General features: G+C 43.3%; 1 pseudogene across 1 annotated transcript; it reads right to left on the bottom strand.

Annotated features, from left to right (window-relative positions):
• Positions 1–1984, bottom strand: LOC101010625 (annotated as a pseudogene). The gene is made up of 2 exons (XR_001891677.3): positions 1412–1984; positions 1–1103 (listed from the first exon to the last, which is right to left on the bottom strand). The product of XR_001891677.3 is annotated as a eukaryotic translation initiation factor 2 subunit 2-like (transcript).
• Positions 1985–12685: the final 10701 nt, after the last annotated feature.

Below are 12685 nucleotides of genomic sequence, written 5' to 3'. Positions count from 1 at the left end.
CTGAGCCCAAGAGTTGAAGCTGCAGTGAGATATAATCACACCACTGCACGCCAGCCTAGATACAGAGCAAGATCCTGTCTCAAAATCTTGTTTTACAACTCCATTAGCTGTATGGTGCTTTTTTTTTCACTGTTATAATAACTTTAATTTAACTTGCATTTTACAGAAGTCTAGGAACGATTTTAAAAAAGCACCTCCTTACCCCATATCATGTTTCTTTGACAGGTGTTAAAGTAGACAATGAGTATGTCAACAGCTTGAGCATCAGCGTCTTGCAAGGACTTCAGATCAATCAACCGCTCGCCAAAAATCTTGGCAGCTTTTTAAATCTTGCTTTTAATACAATGGTACATCCACTCTGATGGCAAACCTGTACAGCCACATCTCCACAACACGCTTTGCAAAATCAGTGATTAGCAAATTAGTTAGCTTTGGCACGGAGCTTTGCTCGCTTGCCCATGACAGCCTGGAAGCCGGTTTTGATGCTGGCAACAGAACATCTAGAATGACAAGTTTCGCACTGTAGGAAATAGAGTCACGTGTCCTTTTGCAGGATTGTGTCCAGTAATCGGCACGTGTGACAAGTGACATATTCCTTGATATATCTTCTCAAGGCATTTTCTATCTGTTTCTGTTGGAATCTTCCTTTGATGACAAGTTGATTATTACCAGCTATAGAACTACTTGTACCCAATTCAGCCAACAAAAATGCAGGAGATGTTTGAGCTGACGATGTAATAGTTTACAGATATGTGTAAAGTTGACAAAAGTTTTCTTGGTTCCTAGTTGGACGAACTGTGGAGGTTTCATGACAAATTTCCTTTTCTCCCCAGCAACCAGATCTGGATTCTTTTCCCTCGTGATGTTGAACACTCAATTCAGTAGCTCCTCATATGTGTAGTCTCTTTCTGAGCCTGCCCAAGCAGGGCCTATCTGATTACCGAATGAGATACCATCATCTTTTTTGCTGTCTTCATCTTCTAGAGCTTCATCTTTCTCTAGTATTTCATCCTCATCTGGGAATTTGACCTTCTTTTTCTTCTTTTTATTGCCAAGCATAATGTCACGGTCATCCTCTGGTTTAGTTAGTTCTTGAACATCACCTTTTTTTTTTTTTTTTGAGACAGAGTCACTCTGTGTCACCCAGGCTGGAGTGCAGTGACGCGATCTCGACTCACTGTAACCTCCGCCTCCCAGGTTCAAGCAGTTCTCTGCCTCAGATTCCCATGTAGCTGGGACTACAGGTGCTGGCCACCATGCATGACTAATTTTTGTATTTTTAGTAGAGATGGGGTTTCACCATGTTGGTCAGGCTGGTCTCGAACTCCCGACCTTAGGTGATCCGCCGGCCTCAGCCTCCCAAAGTGCTGGGATTACAGGCGGGAGCCACTGTACCCGGCTTGAACATCACTTTCAATCTTAAGATCCTTTACGCTTTATTTAGCTTCATCAGTATCAAACATCTTTTTAGTTTTTTTCTTCTTTTTCTTTTGATTAAAGAAGTTCAAGTCATCTAGATCACCAGAAGCATCTTTTTTCCCAGTGCCCTCTTCATCAGCTTCCAAATCTTTGTCCTCATTTGGCTCTGGCTCCACTTGTTTTGTTTCTGAAGGCTGGTTTTCTCAGTTTGGGTATCCCCTTCCTCATCTAACATAAAAGGCTTCTTTTTCTTCTTTTTCTTTTTGTTCATAGTAGGATCAAAAATCATCTCCTCCCCAGACATGGCTGCGGCTCGAGTGGGCTTGGCACGGACGGGAAGTCAGGCTGGTGAGCCCCAGGCCCCAGCGGCAGCGCTGCTCCTGCCGGTACCTCTCCCACCACCGCACCGGTGCTTTTTATGTTTATTTTTTTTATTGTCTGTCTTTTCTCTTGGTTTTGGATCAAGGGCTATCTTCTTGTATACCAGATTCTTTCTTTTCTTTTTTTCTTTTTTTTTGAGACAGAGTCTTGCTCTATTGCCCAGGCTGGAGTGCAATGGCAGGATCTCGGCTCACTGCAACCTCTGCCTCCTGATTTCAAGCGATTCTCCTGACTCAGCCTCTCGAGTAGCTGGGACTACAGGGCGCCTGCCACCACGCCCAGCTAATTTTTTGTATTTTTAGTAGAGACAGTGTTTCGCCGTGTTAGCCAGGATGGTCTCGATTTCCTGACCTTGTGATCCACCCACCTCAGCCTCCCAAAGTGGTGGGATTATAGGCGTCAGCCACTGCACCCAGCCTGTATACCAGGTTCTTTTTTTAAGGAGTGTAAACAGCTGTATTTTACGGGTGCACAATGTTTTTAAAATTGTAACATTTAAAAACTTTGTCATATCTGCTAATTAATTCTATAAACAATATTGATGTCTCTTTGATATACGATACGACACTGTTTATTTTCTTTTTAAAAAATTTTTAATAATAATAAAAAAGACTATCTGCTGGGCACAGTGGCTCATGCCTGTAATCCCAGCATTTTGGGAGGCCAAGGCAGGCAGTCACCTGAGGTCAGGAGTTCGAGACCAGCCTGGCCAACGTGGTGAAACCCCGTTTCTATTAAAAATAAAAAAAGTAGCCGGACATGGTGGCAGACACTTGTAATCCCAGCTACTCGGGAGGCTGAGGCAGGAGAATTGCTTGAACCTGGGTAGCGGAGATTGCAGTGAGCTGAGATTGCGCTATTACACTCCAGCCTGGGCGACAAGAGCAAAACTTCGTCTCAAAAAAAAAAAAAAAAAAAAAAGAAGAACCTAATAACAGTACACTTTCAATTATTCTCTTTAATCTTTTCTATGATTGCTTTTATTTTATTTATAAATGTGCAATAAACCCACAATACATTCCACTATATTTCTTTTTGAAAGTTAATAATTTTTAGAGATCAAAAATAAACGTAAAAAAGTTTTTATATGTAATTTTAGTCATTTCCAGAAATCTTCATTTTTTGTGTGTAGATTTCTTTGCTTTGTGTGTAATATCAGATTCTGTGCTATCATATTCCTCTGGCTTAAAGAACTTCCTTTTTTTTTTGAGGCAAGCTCTTGCTTTGTCACCCAGGCTAGAGTGTAGTGGCACAGTCACAGCTCACTGCAGCCTCTACCTTTTGGGCTCAAGCAGTCCTCCCACCCCAGCCTCCCAAGGAGCTGGGACTACAGGTGTGCACCACCATGCCTGGCTACTTCTTTCCTTTTTTTTTTTTTTTTTGTAGAGACAAGGTCTCACTATATTGCCCAGACTGGTCTCAAACTCCTGGGCTCAAGTGATCCACCTTGGCCTCCCAAAGTGCTGGGATTACAGACGGGAACGACCACGCCTGGCCTAAGAACTCCTTTTAACATTTCTTTTCTTTCTTTCTTTCTTTTTTTTTTTTTGAGATGGAGTTTCACCTTCACTCTTGTTGCTCAGGCTGGAGTGCAATGGTGCGATTTCGGCTCACCACAACCTCCGCCTCCCGGATTCAAGCAATTCTCCTGCCTCAGCCTCCTGAGTAGCTGAGATTACAGGCATGCGCCACCACGCCTAGCTAATTTTTGTATTTTTAGTACAGACGGGCTTCCCCATGTTGGTCAGGCTGGTCTTGAACTCCCGACCTCAGGTGACCCACCCGCCTCAGCCTCCCAAAGTGCTGGGATTACAGGTGGGAGCCACCGTGTCTGGCCAATATTTCTTATAGTACAGGACTGTTGGTAATAAATTGTTAGGTTTGTTTTCTAAGGAAGTATTTATTTTGCCTTCATTTTTGAAAAGTATTTTCATTGAGTATAGAACTCTGGTTAAAAGTGGGTTTTTTCAATATTTTTTAAATGTCACTTTATTGTCTTCTGGTTTGCACAGTTTTAATGAAAAACCTGGTATAATTCTTATCTTCATTCCTCTGCATTTAATGTGCCTTCTGTTTTTGGTTGTCTTCAAAGTGTTCTCTTTCTGGTTTTCAGTAGTGTGGTGGGGGGCTAGGTTGCTAGAGGGTGTTTCTTTTCTTTTGAAACAAGCATCTTGCTCTGTTGCTCAGGCTGGAGTACAGTGGTGTGATTACAGCTCACTGCAGCCTCGAACTCCTGGGTGGGAGTTGACTCCTAGGCAGGAGTCAGTACAGGGCAGCAAATGCTGAGGTTTCACAGGGGCCTCTCTGGAAACCTCGCCCTGAAGGCCCCTGCTTGTCTTACAGAGCTCTGAAATGCCTCTGCGATCATCCTTCCTTTGCCTTAATAAACGGAACCTGGTTTTCCTCTAGTCCTACTAATCTCTTTAGCAAATTGTTGCTTGGCCATGGCCTTGGTTTGCTCTCCTGAAGATGCCTTTTCACTCTTTACCAGGCCAGGCCGTGAATTTTCTAAATCTTTCTGCTCTGCTTCCCTTTTAGTGATACATTCAATCTTTAAATTATTTCTCATCAGGCCTGGCGCCATGGCTCACGCCTGTAATCCCAGCACTTTGGGAGGCTGAGGTAGGTGGATCACTTGAAGCCAGGAGTTTGAGACTATCCTGGCCAACATGGTGAAACCCTGTCTCTACTAAAATTACAAAAATTAGCCAGGCGTGGTGCTGCACGCCAGTAATCTCAGCTACTCAGGAGGCTGAGGCAGGAGAATCGCTTGAACCTGGGAGGTTCAAGTGAGCTGAGCTGAGATAGCGCCACAGCACTCTAGCTTGAGCGACAGAGCCAGACTCCATCTCAAAAAAGAAAAAGAAAGAAATGAAATTAATTATTTCTCATCAGTTCCTTCGTGGGAGTAAAAAAATTCTTTCTATCCTCTCATATCTTACTACATGCAGTTAAAAGTAGCCACGAAGCTCCTTCAATATTTTGCATCTTAGAGATTTTTCCACGAGATATTCTATTTATTTTTTATTGTTGTTTATTTTTTTGAGATGGAGTTTTGCTCTTGTCACCCAGGTTGGAGTGCAATGGCACAATCTTGGCTCACTGCAACCTCCACCTCCTGGGTTCAAGCAATTCTCCTGCCTCAGTCTCACAATTAGCTGGGATTACAGGTGTATGCTACCACTCCTGGCTAATTTTTTTGTATTATTAGTAGAGACAGGGTTTCACCATGTTGGCTAGACTGGTCTTGAACTCCTGACCTCAGGTGATCCACCTGCCATGGCCTCCAAAAGGGCTGGGATTACACGCATGAGCCACCGTGCCCAGCCCAGATATTCTATTAATAGTTCATCACACTCAAGTTCTGCCTTCCACAAAGCCCTAGGACATGGACGAAATTCTATCAAGTTCTTTGCAACGGTATAAGAAGGATGGTCTTTACTCCAGTTTGCAATATCTTATTCCTCATTTCTATCTGAGACCCATCAGAATGGCCTTCATTGTCCATATTTCTTCTTTTCTTTTTTTGAGACAGAGTCTCACTCTGTCTCCCAGGCTGGAGTGCAGTGGTGTGATCTGGGCTCACTGCAACCTCCGCCTCCCAGGTTTAAGCAATTCTCCTGCCTCAGCCTCTCGAGTAGCTGGGATTACAGGCACACACCACCATGCCCAACTGATTTTTGTATTTTTAGTAGAGACAGGGTTTCACCATATTGGTAAGGCTGGTCTCGAACTTCTGACCTCAAGTGATCCACCCACCCTGGGCTCCTAAAGTGTTGGGATTACAGGCATGAGCCACTGAGCCTGGACTACTGTCCATATTTCTATGAACATGCTAAGCAACATCACTCTAGTAATCTAGTAATCTAGAAGGTCCAAACTTTGCCAACAGCTTTTCTCTTCTTCTGAGCCTTCTTGAGAATTGCCCTTAGTGCTCCACTCATGGCAGTCTAGGTGTTTTCTTTTTTTTTTTTTTTTTTTTCGAGAAGGAGTCTGGCTGTGTCGCCCGGGCTGGAGTGCAGTGGCCGGATCTCAGCTCACTGCAAGCTCCGCCTTCTGGGTTTACGCCATTCTCCTGCCTCAGCCTCCCGAGTAGCTGGGATTACAGGCGCCCGCCACCTCACCCGGCTAGTTTTTTGTATTTTTTAGTAGAGACGAGGTTTCACCGTGTTAGCCAGGATGGTCTCGATCTCCTGACCTTGTGATCCGCCCGTCTCGGCCTCCCAAAGTGCTGGGATTACAGGCTTGAGCCACCGCGCCCGGCCCAGTCTAGGTGTTTTCTAGCCTGCTCTTCCAAATTCTTCCAGCCTCTATGCCTTACCCGGTTCCAAACTTGCTTCCACATTTTCAGGCATTTGTTATAGCATCAGCCCTGCTTCTTGGTACCAGTTTTCTGTCTTGGTCCATTTTGTACTGCTATAACAGAATATCTGAAGACTAACTTATAAAGAAAAAATGTATTTAGCTCCCAAACTTTTGAGTTCTGGAGCCCGGAAAGTCCAATATGAAGGTGCCAGCATCTAATGAGGGCTTTCCTGCTGCATCATCCCGTGGTGGAAGATGAGAGAGTGGGAAAGGATGAGGGAGGGCTGACTCGATTTTATAACAAACCCACTATCTCGACAATGAATCCACTCCCATAATAACAACCTTAATCCATTCATGAGGGCAGATCATTCATGACCTAATCACCTTTTACACATCCCATCTCTCAACACTGTTGCATTAGGGGATTACATTTACAACACAAAACTTTGTGGGATACATTCAACTCATAGCATTTGCATAATTTATGAAGTTAAAAAATCAATCAACCAAAAAATTGTTTGCCCTTAAACATGGGAGAAGGAAAGATGGGCTGAGCTAAGGTTTTTGGGTTTTTTGTTTGTTTTTGTTTTCGTAGAGATGGGGTTTCACCATGTTGCCCAGGTTAGTCTTGAACTTCTGAGCTCAAAAGATGCTCTTGCTTCAGCCTCCCAGATTGCTGGGATTACAGGCATGAGCCACCATGCCTGGCCTGAACTAGTTTTTTCTACAGCTATTTTTCTGCCACTAGGCAAAATTTATTCAACTCTCCTCAAACAGAAGGAAGTAGAGAACTTACTGGGTCAGGCATAGTACTAAACATTTTAAAACCATATGATACGAGTGTAATTATTAGCCGGCCTTTTTTTAAAAGGCTAAACTCAAAACAAAACAATAAAAAAACACACCCTGAGAAAGAGTAAATGCCTTGCCGAACGTCACAGAGTTAGGAAGTTTAGAGAAAAGTCCATACTTTTAACTACTGGGTAACACTACCTTCTATATTCAGGAATATATATAAACATTGTACAAAAAATTCAGTTGCTAAGCAAAGGTAAGAAGATGAGACTATTGTCCATGTGATATTTGGCACATTGCCACACTAGTGACTAGAGAATCTAGAGTATTAGATTCATTGAATTTCCAGCTCTTGAATCTTCATGTTATATATTTATTATAATTAAATCCACTACAATAACACCAACAAAAATCAGATAGTCTGGAGCTTTTCAGGACATTCATTTACCAATACCATTATAACAAAGCTCCTTGAGGGCAGGAGCCTTGTCCTATTAATATTTATATTCTCCACTAGATATTTATATCTAGTACGATAGACCCTGGGTAAATTTCTAACTGAAAACCTCCCTATAGTAACAGATTTCCAAAATTCAGACAAGGCACATTTATTTCAAGCAATATTTGCTAGAGAAATGCTCTACTTTACCATAAAAGAATTAGAAGAGCCCCTTGAGCTACTTTTCTCCATTATCATTATTGTAGTTGTCATTGGCATTATTATTATCACCATGGCAACTACCATTTATTAAGTGCTTACTCTATGCTACTGATTTACTGCAACAACTCATTTTATCATCACAATACTATTACGAGAAAGATATTACCATCCCTATGCTACCTGAAGGACACTGGGGCACGAAGAAGTTAAGAAACTAATCAGGCTGGGCTTGGTGGCACACACTTGTAATCCCAGCACTTCAGGAGGCTGAGGCGGGCAGATCTCAAGGTCAGGAGTTCAAGACCAGCCTGACCAATTTGGTGAAACCCCGTCTCCACTAAAAATACAAAAATTAGCTGGGCGTGGTGGGGCACACCTGTAGTCCCAGCTACTCGGGAGGCTGAGGCAGGAGAATCCCTTGAACCTGGGAGGCAGAGGTTTCAGTGAACCAAGATCATGCCACTGCACTCCAGCCTAGGTGACAGAGTGAGACTGTCTCAAAAAAAAAAAAAAAAAAAAGAGGAAACTAATCAAAGCACACAGTTAAATTGGTGGGACTTGAATTCAAAATCATGTTTGCATGTGACCCATTATTGGGTATATTCTCAAATAAATATAACTAATTCTACCATAAAGATGCATGCACTAGCATGTTCATTGCAGCACAGTTCACAATAGCAAAGACAAGGAATCAATCCAAATGTCCATCCAAAGTAGACTGGATAAAGAAAATGTGGTACATAGACACCATGGAATAGTACACAGCCATAACAAAGAATGAGATTATGTTCTCTGCAGCAATATGGATGGAGATGGGGGCCATTAACCTAAGCAAACTAATGCAGGATCAGAAAACCAAACACCACACGTTCTTGCTTATAAGTAGGAGCTGAACATTGAGATAAAGAAGGGAGTAATAGATGCCAGGGTCTAACTGAAGGTGGAGGGTGAGGACCGAAAAACTACCTAAAGGGTACTATGCTTATTACTTGGGTGACAAAATAGTATGTACACCAAACCCCTGCAACATGCGATTTATCTATAGAACCAACCTGTACATGTACCCCTGAAACTAAAAGTTTTAAACAATCATGTTTATTTGACTCCATTCATGCAGCTTTTCAAAAATACCTATCATGCACCTACTATATGCCAGACACTTTTTAGAAACCGGGTTCAAAATTCAAAAAGTACAAAAGTGGCAGCATAAAGCCACTTCCCATCTCATTCTCCCCTGCCTCTCTCCACCACTGTGTCTACACCACCAACCAGCTTCCCTCTTTTGAGCAACCAATGTTATCAGTTTCTGGTGAGGCCTGTAACTTCAGTCAGGGAGTTCCTTTTTGGGTCAAACCTTGGCATGGGCAATCTCTCACACCTCTCCGAATGACCTCAGACTTCTTCAATAAGCCAATCTTTTTTTTTTTTTTTTTGAGATGGAGTCTTGCCCTATCACCCAGCCTGGAGTGCAGTGGCATGATCTCGGCTCACCACAACCTCTGCCTCCCGGGTTCAAATCATTCTCCTGCCTCAGCCTCCCGAGTAGCTGGGATTACAGGTGTGTGTCACCACTCCCAGCTAATTTTTGTATTTTGAGTAGAGACGGGGTTTCACCATGTTGGCCAGGCTGGTCTTGAACTCCTGACCTTGTGATCCACCCACCTCGGCCTCCCAAAGTGCTGGGATTACAGGCATGAGCCACCGTGCCTGGCCAGCGATAAGCCAATCTTAAATAATTCAGTGTTTCAGGCCCATTTCACGTCTGGGGGAAACATGTCTCGGGAAGGCAGCTTATGTTTGAAACGAGATGAAGTCCTTATGGAACGGAAGGGTGAGTTCCTGTAGGTTAATTCACAATGTCTTTACCATGAAGCCTCTGTTTTTCTAGGAGGCGGCCATCCTCAGCTCTCATAGATCCCCACACTTAGAAAGTCCACACTGCTTCCCTTCCACCTCTGTCTGAACCGGGCTCTCTCTGACACTGGCAGCCCCGCAGAACACGGGTCTTGCGACTTCTTTGTGGGCCTGGCATCGTGACATTTGTTGCCTTTTCCTTTTCTCAGAGTGGAATCTTTACAGTGCTCCTTAAAGTGAAGGATGGTGGAATTTTGTGGCCATAAGATCTGAGAGGACATTGTGAAAATTTTAAAATCAGGAACAGAATTTGGACTGGCTTTCAGGTTTTCCAATAGACTTTGAGATCTTTGGCAGTAAGTCCCTCTTCCCCTACTTTCTCGGTGGTGATTAGAAGGGCACCTGGTTAGCGAAAAACATGCAAATTAAAAGGCACAGGATCAAGAGGAGCAGGCTGTTCCTCCTGAATAGAGGTGTCCATTGTCCAGACAGCATGAGTCCTGGTTTATCATTGAGATTAATAGTACCGGCCAGGTGTGGTGGCTCATACCTGTAATCCCAGCACTTTGAGAGGCTGAGGCTGGCAGATCACCTGAGGTCAGGAATTTGAGACTAGCCTGACCAATATGGTGAAACCCCATCTCTACTAAAAATAAAAAATTACCCGGGCTGTGGTGGCATGCACCTGTAATCCCAGCTACTCAGGAGGCTGAGACAGGAGAATTGCTTGAACCTGGGAGTCAGAGGTTGCAGTGAGCCGAGATCATGCCACTGCACTCCAGCCTGGGCAACAGAGAGAGATCCTGTCTCAAGAAACAAAAAACGGCCAGGCGAGGTGACTTGCGCTTGTAATCCCAGTACTTTGGGAGGCTGAGGCTGGCGGACCACCTGAGGTCAGGAGTTTGAGACCACCCTGGCCAACATGGTGAAACCCCGTCTCTACTAAAAATACAAAAATTAGCCAGGCATGGTGGTGGCATCTGTAATCCCAGCTACTCTGGAGGCTGAGGCAGGAGAATCACTCAGACCCGGGAGGTGGAGGTTGCAGTGAGCTGAGATCACGCCACTGCACTCCAGCCTGGGCACTCCAACAAAACTGAAACTCCGTCCCCCGCCAAAAAAAGATGTTGATAGTACTTTCTCAGGACTTATTGCCTAGGAGTTTGGCTGTATATCTACAGATTTAGATTATATGTAGAAATCTCACTTCTGATATTATAACCCTCGTTTAAAATTATTATAGGGTACATTACTGGCTTTCATATATCCTTTCATCGTCTAAAAAAAAAACTACGTAGAGGCTGGGTGTGGTGGCTCACACCTGTAATCCCAGCATTTTGGGAAATTGAGACAGGCCAATCACTTGAGGACAGGAGTTTGAGACCAGCCTGGCCAACATGATGAAACCCCATCTCGACTAAAAATACAAAAATGAGCTAGGCATGGTGGCACAGGCCTCTAGTCCCAGCTACTCGGGAGGCTGAGGCACAAGAATCACTTGAGCCTGGGAGGCGGAGGTTGCAGTGAGCTGATATCACGCCACTGCACTCTAGCCTGGGTGACAGAGGGAGACTCCGTCTCAAAAAAAAAAAAAAAAAAAAGAACCAAACCTACCAGTTGTATTGAGATATAATTCACATATCATAAAATTTACTCATTTAAAGTTTTTTTTGGCCGGGTGTGGTGGCTCATGTCTGTAATCCCAGCACTTTGGGAGGCTGAGGTGGGTGGATTACCTGAGGTTAGGAGTTCGAGACCAGCCTGGGCAAGATGGTGAAACCCCGTCTCCACCAAAAATACAAAAATTAGTTGGGTGTGGTAGCGCACACCAGTAATCTCAGCTACTCAGGAGGCTGAGGCAGGAGACTTGCTTGAATCTGGGAAGCAGAGGTTGCAGTGAGCCAAGATCATGCCACTGCACTCCAGCCTGGGTAACAGAGTGAACTCCGCCTTGTCTCAAAAAACAAAAAAAAAAAAAAAAAAAGAAGAAAAAGTGTTATTAAAGCTATTCACAAAGCTGTGTAACAACCACCACAATAACTGTTAGAACATTTTCATCACTCCAGAAAGAAACCCTGTATCCACCAGCAGTCACCCTTCATTTATCCCCAACCTCCTCAGCCTTGGCAAACACTACTCCACTTTTCATTTCTACACATTTGCCTATTCTGAACATCTCATATACAGCAGGGGTGTCCAATCTTTTGGCTTCCCTGGGCCACACTGGAAGAGGAACTATCTTGGGCTACACTAAAATACACTAACACTAATGATTGCTGATGAGCTAAAAAAAAAAAAAAAAAAAAAAAAATCTCATCATGTTTTAAGAAAGTTTCCGAATCTGTGATGGACTGCATTCAAAGCCACCCTGGGCCACATGTGACCCATGGGCCGTGGGCTGGACAAACTTGAAAGATACATACAATATGTGGGCTTTTGCATTTGACTTCTTTTGAAAATAAACCTTTTCAAAGTTCATCCATGTATCAGATGTATCTTTTTATTACCAAATAATATTCCATTGTATGGATATACCACTTTGAACATATACATTCATCATTTGAGGGACATTTGGGTTGTTTCCACTTTTTGGCTATTATAAATAATTCTGCTGTGAACATTAGTGAACGAGTTTTTGTGTGGACACATGTTTTCATTTTGTGGGAATATACCCAAGAATAGAATCATTGGGTCATGTGGTAACATTATGTTTAAACTTTTCAGGCATTGCCAGACTGCTTTTCCAAGCTGCTGCTTCATTTTACATTGCAATTAGCAAAGCATGGGGTTCCAAATCTCCACATCCTCACTAACACTTGTGTTTTTAAAATTATTATAGCTATCCTAGTGGACGTGAAGTGGCATCTCATTGTGGTTTTGATTTGCATTTCCCTGATGACTAATGACATTGAATATCTTTTCATGTGCTTATTGGCTATTTGTATATCTTCTTTGGAGAAATACCTATTCAGACCTTTAGCCCATTTAAAGAACTGGGTGCTCTTTTTATTATTGAATTCTTCATCACTTTTTAAATTGAGCAGTTACCTAAAGCTCTACCTAAAGCTCCATGGTCAGTAAAATTCACCCACATGACAGTGGTATGTGATGCACCTTGTAGTATGTAAAATGTGGAAAAAGGCTAGGCGTGGTGGCTCATGCGTGTAATCCCAGCACTTTGGGAGGCTGAGACTGGTGGATCACCTGAGGCCAGGTGTTCAAGACTAGCCTGGCCAACATGGCAAAACTTCATCTCTACTAAAAATA

Source organism: Papio anubis, chromosome 11 (assembly GCF_008728515.1).
Source record: "Papio anubis isolate 15944 chromosome 11, Panubis1.0, whole genome shotgun sequence".
Classification (NCBI taxonomy): Eukaryota; Metazoa; Chordata; class Mammalia; order Primates; family Cercopithecidae; genus Papio; species Papio anubis.
The sequence above is the reverse complement of the archived record's forward strand: the minus strand, read 5'-3'. Positions and strand labels throughout refer to the sequence as shown.